Source organism: Magnolia sinica, chromosome 3 (assembly GCF_029962835.1).
Source record: "Magnolia sinica isolate HGM2019 chromosome 3, MsV1, whole genome shotgun sequence".
In the NCBI taxonomy this organism is placed as follows: Eukaryota; Viridiplantae; Streptophyta; class Magnoliopsida; order Magnoliales; family Magnoliaceae; genus Magnolia; species Magnolia sinica.
In genome coordinates this window covers 86,154,407-86,162,009 of record NC_080575.1, presented here as the reverse complement: position 1 = coordinate 86,162,009, position 7,603 = coordinate 86,154,407, and the positions used below count along the sequence as shown (strand labels likewise).

The 7,603-nt window shown below is 38.8% G+C and overlaps 1 non-coding gene across 1 annotated transcript; it reads left to right on the top strand.

Annotated features, from left to right (window-relative positions):
- Positions 1 to 7,243: 7,243 nt before the first annotated feature.
- Positions 7,244 to 7,352, top strand: LOC131241818 (small nucleolar RNA R71). Its single transcript, XR_009169387.1, has one exon. It is a non-coding gene; the product is annotated as a small nucleolar RNA R71 (small nucleolar RNA).
- Positions 7,353 to 7,603: the final 251 nt, after the last annotated feature.

The window sequence follows — 7,603 nt, the reverse complement described above, 5'->3', positions numbered from 1 at the left end:
TTGACATTCGTCTTAGAAAAAAGATATTTAAGTGCCGCATGGTCCGTGTAGATGATGATCTTAGATCCGATCAGTTAGGACCTAAATTTGTCTAAAGTGAACATTACGTGTAACGCCCCGTGTTTTCAAGACCCGAGTATATGACCCGTTTCTCAAAAACCCGAGCGTTAACCTCGAAAATTCAGTGTAAATTTGAACCGCTTATCATTAATCAGAGTTAACAGTAACAAAGTTAGAGTAAACCATTCATTGAATAAAAACATTCTAATTATCATAAAATTCCAAATGTAACGCCTATACAGGACTTATACAATCTCAAATAGTAAAGTTCATTAAACGTAAGCAGGAATCTATCAACTAGTGGTGAAGCTCAATATGGGCCGCAGGGACCCCGTCTGACTCCTCAACTACCCGATCTGCTCTAACAACCCAGTGAACAGCATTAGATCGCTCCATACCTGCATCAACTGTTTCGGTTTGATAGCGTCAATAGCTATCGTAGTGAGGAGCACCCTCTAAGATTTCGCACTCAACATTCATAATCCAACATAAATCGCAATATATGAGAAATGGGCATTTTAAACAATACAATTCAAGAATCATGATCATGTATTTAGAATTAAGCTAGTTAACACAATTTTAACATTAAGGGAAAGTAATGAAAACCGTAATGCAAAGGAACGTATCAGATAGTTAAAACAGCCAATCTTACGACCTCCATAAAATGACTAGAAAATCAAGCTTCAAACGTCTGCTTCACCCGAAAATTATATCGTATGTGAACACCGCAAGATAGCTAGAAAATCGCTAAGCGAACACGTACTCCACCCAAAAATCATGGTACGACTGAACACCGCAAGATGAAGAGACAAGAAACATACAAACTCTAGACCACCTGAAAATCGTGTCGTATGTGAACATCGTAAGATGGCTAAAAAATCGTTAAGCGAATACCTGCTCCACCTGAAAATTACAGTACAACCGAACACCGCAAGATGGCTAGCAATCCGATATGCAAAACTCTACTTCACCCAAAAAATTATATCGTATGTGAACACCGCAAGATGGCTAGAAAATCACTAAACGAACACCCACTCCACTTGAAAATCATCATACGATTGAATGCCACAAAATGAAGAGAGAATCAACTAGCCACAAAAGGTACCAATGTTCCCTCACAGCCATCAAGGGCAAATTAACGGTCTAAGCCACATGGAGTATTATGCGGTCCAATTCATGTAAGGCAAAGTGTGGCCCAAGCTATAAGGCAGGTGTGTGATCAAGCCCTCATAAGTTAAATAGGGCCCGCAAGATGGTAAGTCTTTAACATGTTACATCCAATCCATAAGATAATCACAAACAATAACATTTGGTTAATTAGCAAACTCTACAACATGTGGCATCCGAATCATTCATGTTACTAGCATTAAGGAGACAACATTCATACGTTACATAAGCCAATCATGCACCATATTTGCATATTCATGTAATGAAATAAGTAAACTATATGATTTAGAGTTACTAACTACGTAGAGTTAAAGCATTGTTCATGTCCAGGTTGGTGAATTTAAGTGGGCAGTTCAAAGGGTAAGTCCTCACCTTGTGAATAAATCACCCGCACTCAATCTAGTGTAGAGTCGCGGTGAGATTAGAAGTGGAATTGGAGAGGATGAGCTCCTAAATTCGAACAAGGATATTAATGAAAATTATTAAATTCTAATTGGAATAACGATGGAAGTTTTGAGAGACATATACCCAAATGATTTGGTTCTAACTCGCCTTAACCAAATTCCAAAATCTAATTGAGATGTTGGAAAACTTCTAATTCCTTTTCCAGAGTAAATCTCGTCTTGCAAGCTCGATTTGTGCTTGACTCGGTTCTAAACTGAGTCAACTTAGAACTCTCCTTCCTTCCTTCCTTTCTTCCGTTTATTCTCTCTTTTACTCCCTCACACTCACCTTTTGCTGGAATATCCAGCTAGGCCTGGACCAGGTCCAAACTCAACCTGACTCGGCTGGACTCAGTTTCAATCGAGTCGACTCGACCTCCTCTTCCTTCTTCCTCTCTTTCTTTCTCTCACATTTACACATACACTCTCTCTCTCTCTCTCTCTCTCTCTCTCTCTCTCTCTCTCTCTCTCTTCTTCTTCTTCTTCTTCTTCTTCTTCTTCTTCTTCCTCCCTTCTCTCTCCCCCCCTTTATTTTAAAATGCTGGAATGTCCAGCAGCATCTGAGGCCCAAACCCAACTCGACTCGCTGGACTCGGTTTCGACCAGGTAACAGCCTTCCCTCTCTCTTTTCTTCCCTTTTTCTTCTTCCTTTCTTCCCTCTACCTTCTCTCCACTTTCTTCTTCTTCCTCTTTGGACAGGGAAAGAACCCCGACTCGACCCGCGACCTGACCCGACTCATAAAGGTGCGGCAGCACAGCCACACCACCCTCTCTCTCTCTCCCGTTCTCTTTCTCCCTGTCTTCCCTCTTTATCTCTAACTTCTTCTAGTTCTTTCTTGCCCTATTCTGACCACAACTTTGGAATCACTCAGCCTGACTGAGCCGATCCAACTCAGTGGCAAAGGGAAAAAACGACGGAGGAGAGGGCGGCCGTTAATGGTGGACTCTCTCCCATTGCTTCTCCCTTCAATATGACAGCGTGGGACAGTTCGTAGGGACCCTAGGGAGCTTATGGATAAGCTCTCTTGAAGCTCTAAGAAGGTTTGGGTGGTGGGTTCGGAAGTGGAAGAAAATGGCCGATTCTCAAGCCGCCGCAAGAGTGGAGGAGGATCTGCTGTTGCTGCTCGATATGGGGTCTTTTTATGGCTCAACCTAGCTCCTAGAGCCGTTGTATGAGGATTAAACGGCCTGGATTGGGTTTGTTTTACAACAGTACCCGAATATTGTTGGCAACAGAAAACTGACAGTGGTTTTCTCTTTCTGATATTGAGGGAGTGACGCCATAGGTTGGACGGTAGAGATTACCTTGCTTTGGATGGTCCAGATCCGCCCTTGTAGGCTCACGTGGATCGCCAAATCGCAGCGGAATGGAATTTCTATTTTTGGGAATCCTGTGTTTGCAGGACCTGTTTGCGTCGGCCCTCGTGTGTGTAGGTGCACTCCAGCAGGTGGATCGACCATGGTTTTGATAATCTTCGGACCCTTTACAATATAGACGGTTCAGATAGTGAGAATGACCTATGATGGTGGGCCACAGATCAATGCACGGTGCCAGCTGTTTCAAACAACGTTGGAGGGAACGCTGGAGAGAAATCTCCATTTCGGGAGATATCGGGTCAAACCCGATTTGACTGGGTTTCCAGTCCAGTGCACGGCGGTTGTGCATCTGCTTTGCACCTGCATCATGTGAAGTGGGGTCCGCCACGATGATTTCAGTAAATCCACTCCGTTCATCTGTTTTCTCAACCCCTATTAGCACCCAGCCCAAAGAACGAGGCAGATCCCATGCTTAAGTAGGCCATATCAACTGAAATATGGCCATTTAGTATCAATTATCATTGATCAGATGGAGATCCGGGATCCACACTCACAATCAGGGTCGTTCATCTAACTGGCGAGCCTATCAGGGCCACTATCTATTTTAGATTATATAATAAATAAATAAATATTTATTTAGTATAATAATTTAATAGTTATAGATAAGTATTTATTTACAATTATTAATATTTATGATATATTTTTGTAATTATATATGCATATATTAGTATAACAAAGTTAATATTAAGAGATATATATATATATATATATATATATATATATATATATATATATATATATATATATATATATATATTTTATATAGTATAATACGTTAGTATATAGTTAAAATTATAAAATGTAAATGTTAATTAATATACATTGATTATATAGTAATGTGTTGGTATATAATTTGTTTTATATATAGTTTAAATAATATACATAATTTAACTAATTTAAGTAACATACGTATTGTTACAAATAATTATAAAATTATTTTATATTATAATATACGCACACACGCACACACAATTATATCTCATTTAAAATGAATTATTTGGTCATCTTGGTAACACTCGAGTATTGAAAAGTACGGGATGTTACATTACGACTAAGAGTTCCTTCTCCGTAGTAGAGTAGTTCACTTGAGCAAAATTTAGAGTTATACTTGTATAGTGAATAATGTAGGGCTTCTTTTCTTTTCTCTGGCCTAACACTGCCCCAATAGCATAGTCAGATACATCGCACATAATCTTAGAAAAGATGCTCTAATCGGGTGGCTGCATGATAGGTGTGGTATTTACTATGCCCTTGAGCTTAGTGAAAGCTTCTTGGCATTGTTCAGTTCACTCGTATGGTACATCCTTTTGAAGTAGATTATATAAAGGATGAGAGAGATGACTAAAGTCATTTATGAATCGTATATAGAATTTGGCGTGTCTTAGGAAGGATTGCACGTCACGTACACTTTTCGGTGGAGGTAGGTTAAAGATAAGATTAATTTTTGCCTTGTCTACCTCAATCTCCTTGGACGAAATTATGTGTCCAAGCACAATTCCCTTACTAACCATAAAATGACATTTCTCTCAATTCAGAACCAAATTATTTTTCTCGCATCGCTTCAGCACATATTTAAGATTTTTCAAACACTTATTGAAGGATGGACCAAAGACAGAGAAGTTGTCCATGAAGACCTCTAAATATTGCCACGCCATGTCAGAAAAAATATTCAACATGCATCGCTGAAAAGCGGTGGGGGCATTACATAGTCCGAATGACATCATTTGTTAAGCAAAAGTGCCAAAGAGACATGTGAATGTTGTCTTCTTTTGATTTTCAAGGGTCATCTCTATCTGATTGTAGCCCGAATATTCGTCAAAGAAGCAATAGTAAGAGTGACTGGCTAGCCTTTCCAAAATTTTATCAATGAAAGACAAAGGAAAGTGGTCATTTCTTATGACTGTATTCAACTTCCTGTAGTCAATGCACATTCTCCAACCAGTAGTAACTCTAGTTGGCACGAGTTCATTGTCGGCATTGGCTACGATGGTGATTCTGGACTTCTTAGGAACTACCTGAGTTGGACTCATCCATTGACTGTCAGATATAGGGTATATGAAACCCATATCCAACAACTTAATTACCTCAGCCTCAACCACTTCTTTCATATTTGGATTAAGTCGACGTTGTGATTGTCGAGAAGTTTTCGCATTATCCTCAAGATGGATGCAGTGAGTAAAAGTTAAAGGGTCAATTCCCTTGAGGTCCACAATCGATCATCCAAGAGCTCCTTTATGTTTAGTGAGAGTGAAAATGAGCACACTCTCTTGTTCTTTCTCAAGATGGGAAGAGATCACCACGAGGTATGTCTTATCTTGACCTAAATAGACATATTTAAGATTTGTAGGTAAAGGTTTTAGGTTAAGCTTCGATGCTTTAAGGTTAAACGGTAGAGGCACTACATAGGTTTGGGGTAATTTTTCAAATTGTGGCATCCACCAGTTAACTTCAAGTACCGGCGTAGCATTAAACAAGGCATCCATCTCCTTAATCATATCATCATCTAAATCAGGGGAGTGGGCCAAGCACGTCTCTAAAGTGTCAGAGTATAGAGTCAAGAATGCTTTATCTTCCATGAAAGAATCGATCATGTTAATGTGGTGAGTATTGTCATCATCCTCTAGCTATTTGTTCATGTTGGAAAAGATGGTGAGCTCTAATATCATATTTCTGAAAGATAAATTCATAATTCCATTCCTACAATTAATGATAGCATTTGATGTAGCAAGGAATGAGCAACCAAGAATAACAGGTATTTGAGTACTCACATCTATGATGAGTTGAGTATCCAGGACAATAAAATCCACTGGATGGTAAAATTTATTAACTTGGAGTAACACATCCTCAGTCATCCCTCTTGGTACATGAACTAAGTGATCAACAAGTTGTAATGTGGTCCAAGTAAGTTTTAATTCACCTAGACCCAATTATTTGTAAACTAAGTAAGGGATCAGATTTACACTCGCCCTCAAGTCAAGAAGTGCGTGCTCAATCTGGTGGTTCCCAATTACACAAGTGATAGTTGGGCTACCGGAATCTTTGTATTTTTGTGTCATATCTTGTATGAGGATGTCACTTACCTTTTCTGTCAAAAAGATTTTCTTTTATATGTTTTTTCATCTTTTCGTTGTACATAAATCTTTAAAAAATTTAGCATATGAAGGGATTTGTTTAACGACATCCAGTAGAGGGATAATACTTGCTTAAGCACCTCTATAATATCCTGAGAGTTAGAGAGAGGTTTTAGTGCAATCAACCGTTGAGGGAATGACGTAATCGGCTTACTTTGAGGTTCTAGTTCTAACCCATGTGGAGCATTACTAGGTCTATCATTCTCATCTATTTTCGGGTCCTTAGGCTTTTCAGCCCTCACTGGAATAGATTTGTCAATTGTCTTCCCACTTCTAAGAGTGGTTATAGACTTAGACCGCTCCATCTATTTTGAAGAGCTTGGGTCACTGATTTCATATTATTGTTTTGTGTTAGGGAGAGGCTGAGCCAGAAGGATCCCTTTCTCCCCAATTAAAATTTTGTTTCAAGACCTTATATGGCCTTTGTAAGGTTTTGAAAGGCTTACAGCATACCCTGATTAAGCCCTTGGTTTTGTTTATGTTTTAAGACCAGATCCCCTCGAGGTTTCCTTTGATTTAGAAATTGGTTAAGGATCCCTTGAGGAGTAGCCGTTTGTCCATTCCTCCAACTGAAGTTTGGATGATTCCTCCAGCTTAAGTTATATATATTTGAGGTGGGTCCACTAAAAGGTTTTTGATAGTTGTTTACGACATTTGATTGCTCATTCGATATCTCTTGAAAAGCATGAATTTTTGGGTAATTCTTAGTTGTATGTATGTTACAAGAACAAATACCACAAATAACATCCGTAGTCTTTTCAGGTTCCATCTTCTTAAGTTCCATGGCTATGACTCTTCTTGTGAGTTTGACCACTCTTGCATTTATATCATCTTCCTCATTTAGAACATAAATTTCTCCCCATTTCCTTTGATTGAGTAAGCTTAGAAGTGGTAATTCTTGAAGAGGTATCCCATGATTACACGTTTTTAGCAAGTTTATCAAAATAATCCCACGCATCATTGGCTTCCTTATTCATAAATTCCCTATTACACATCATCTCCACAAATTGGTGCATAGGTGAGGTCAATCCCTCATAGAAAAAGGTTATTATACGCCATGTTTCATAGCCATGTTATGGACATGAATTTATGAGATCCTTAAATCGCTCCTAACATTGGAAGAAGGTCTTATCCTCTTTTTGCCCAAAATTCATGATTTCTTTCCTTAGAGCCTGTTTAATTTTCTAAGGTAAACGTACTTGCATTGTAAATAGGTAATAATTATTTCCATGGGTAATTACTGCATCATTTTCGAGGATTGATTTGACTCTTACTTTTTCAATGCTAAAATCAAGGATGCTGCCAAATATTTGTGGGGCCCACCGTGATTTATGTGGATTATCCACATTGTCCATCCGTTATGCCAACTGAATTTAGGGCATGACCCAAAAAATGAGCCGGATTTAAATTTCAATTGGACCACAC